Below are 2,586 nucleotides of genomic sequence, written 5' to 3'. Positions count from 1 at the left end.
GCAATCAGGTTGGTCTGACATGATCTCCCCCTAATAAATCCATGCTGATTGCCCCTGAGCATCATTTCTGATGCCAGCCCATCACAAATGTGCTCCTTGATGATCTTCTCAAAGAGTTTCCCCAGGATTGAGGTAAGACTGACAGGCCTATAGTTGCCCGGGTCCTCCCTCTTCCCCTTCTTGAAGATGGGGACCACATTTGCTACCTTCCAAGGTCCTAAGACTGTAAGCTGTTGCAGATACAGGCTGCCCCTTTATTCTGTATTTATTCTTATTTGACACAGTGTGGCTTTGAAATATCACTACAGTACAAATAAAGAGCAATAGTAGTGTATGTAATTTGTATGTGCTCTCTCATCTGCACTTAGCAGGAAACTAAAACCTCTCTGGTAATAAGTAGACATTACTGTTATTATGCAAGCCACCTTTATCTCCAGGCTAGATTACTGCATCATTCTTCACAAGGGTATATGTCTTAAAGGTCATCATCACCTAGTATAACAGATGATATCACTATCTCTTCATAGCATTCAATGTCTCTTGTCTCAAAGCACTTTTTGAAGGAGGAGAAAGCAGGCTGGCAGGGATGGCAGGATGACGTAAAACAGTGATCCATTAGCAAGCATTTGTCCATTTGAAGACAAAGGGCCACCCAATTCTAAATATCAGTTATGCCTTATCTTCATTATGCTTGTAGCTAAAAGATAATGAAAGTCTGTTCCCAAAAGAGTGGAGTGCTTTCAATGTTGGTTGGAGGGTCGGGTTCATCACTAGTTGATTGTCCAGCAAGGAAACAAATGATTTTGAGGTTAATAAACTAGTCTGGTAGTCAAGAGAGCTGGAGACAAAACCTCTGCTCTACCACAATATTTCTGTGCATTACCCTAAGCTAGTCCCTTGATCTGTCTGTGCCTCCATTCCCACCTGTGAATAGGAATAATTACAGTTCCTCGCTTCAACTTTGTCTGGCTAGACTTCAGTTCTTTAGGGGGTCCATTCAGCACCTATGGCCATGGGGTCCTAAACTGTGCTGCTGTCTGTGGGTACTACTAATAATACAAGATAAGGAAGTATTGCTAGTACTTACCTATCAAAAGCTTTTCCGCAGACAACTGGAGAGCCTCTGGTACATCTAGAGAAGTCAGAATAGTGAAGTCGGCCCAATTCCACACAGAACTGACTGGCTTTCAGAAAAGTCAAGTCAGGATCCTGCATTCATATCCGGTTAGTCTGGCAATATTAAACAAAAAAAGTTTTCAGGTTTGGAAAGTTAATGGAAAAAGGCAAAAGGCTTTACCTTCAACTGAAAGGCATGCAAGGATGGAGCGGGGGGGGGCACAAAAAATGCCCAAATATATATAGTTTAGGGGAAAAGGGCAGTTGAGCAGGGATTTACAATGGTTTAGATAATGTCAAGTGAAGTTTCTGTAAGTCTCAGCCCAAGTGCAGATGATGAAGCAAAAGACTAAATGTAGAAATTAAAGAAATACCCATTCAAAGCCAAACTGAGAAACCTTTTGTCACACACAGAATCATAAGTGCGTGAGAAGTCCCAGCAGGAGTGGTTCTCAAGGCAAAATAACACTGGGGGCATTCAGGAAATAATTAGCTGGTTTCCTGGGGGGAGCAAGTTTGTGTGTGTGAGAAGAGGAGAAATGGTGGGTGCAGGGAAGGGCTGGAGAGAGGTAAGATGCTGATAAAGAGAACAACTGCGATGGGATTGAGGGGTCTTTAACTAGTTCCACCAAAAAAGGGAAAATGAAAAAGGCAGAAGGAGGGTCATTAGGTTCAATTTAATTAGCTCTTCTGGAGTGACAGTCTTGTGGATTGAAGTTCCTAGCTTGGCATGAGGCACACTTTCCCCTGCTGACAGAGCTGTCTCCACAGGCCACTTCAGGACCACGGGCTCCACAGATTAGCTCAGAACAAAGGGGTTCATGAGTTGCTTCTGATCTGTGCACCCTGCGCACACATCTTGATGTTTGCCTCAGCTGCAAGATTCACTGTGGTTGCCTCTGTCAGACTTATCGCAGCTGGATTTCTATCATTTGCCACAGGTAGATCACTGCTGTTTATCCCAGCTGCATCTGCCAGACTTGCTATTGCTAAACCCATGCGACTTGCTGCAGCTTGGACCTCAGTATCCCAACCCAGTCCAACAGATTCCCTATTGCAGGGGCAATGCGATTCCTACACCTAACACCCCAAAGCCATATGTACCTTTTCTTAAAACCAGGCCTGTGTATCATCAGTCAAAACCAAATACATTCTCCTTCCCCACTCAGAAGTACATATGGCACTATCACCCCAAGTCTAGCCCCAAAAAGTCATGCAAAGCTGAGGAAAACCAGATGGGCTTTGCACTGTACCCAGAAGGTCAGAAGCATTGGGCTCTGCCAAACCACACTGGGCATGTCTACACAAGATGTTAATGCAACCCAATAAATTCTGGTGTGGTTTGCACCAGAGTTTATTGCTCCTAAGCCTGGCATTTACACATGCACCCAGGGACTGCAGCACATTGAGCCAGGTCAAAGCAGCCTTGGCTAGCAGGGAGTCCAGGGTGTCAACACTAAAGCACCCTCG

General features: G+C 44.6%; 1 long non-coding RNA gene across 2 annotated transcripts in view; it reads right to left on the bottom strand.

Moving 5' to 3' along the window:
• Positions 1-2,586, bottom strand: part of LOC109292882 — a 134,108-nt gene that overhangs the window by 64,250 nt on the left and 67,272 nt on the right. For both annotated transcript variants that reach the window (XR_002096196.1, XR_002096195.1), the window contains exon 2: positions 1,088-1,230. This is a non-coding gene — a long non-coding RNA (uncharacterized LOC109292882). The remainder of the gene's footprint in view (positions 1-1,087; positions 1,231-2,586) is intronic.

Source organism: Gavialis gangeticus, unplaced genomic scaffold, assembly GCF_001723915.1.
Source record: "Gavialis gangeticus isolate Ggan-Ray unplaced genomic scaffold, GavGan_comp1, whole genome shotgun sequence".
Lineage (NCBI taxonomy): Eukaryota > Metazoa > Chordata > Crocodylia > Gavialidae > Gavialis > Gavialis gangeticus.
Note: the sequence above shows the minus strand (reverse complement) of the source record. Positions and strands in the feature narration are given on the sequence as shown.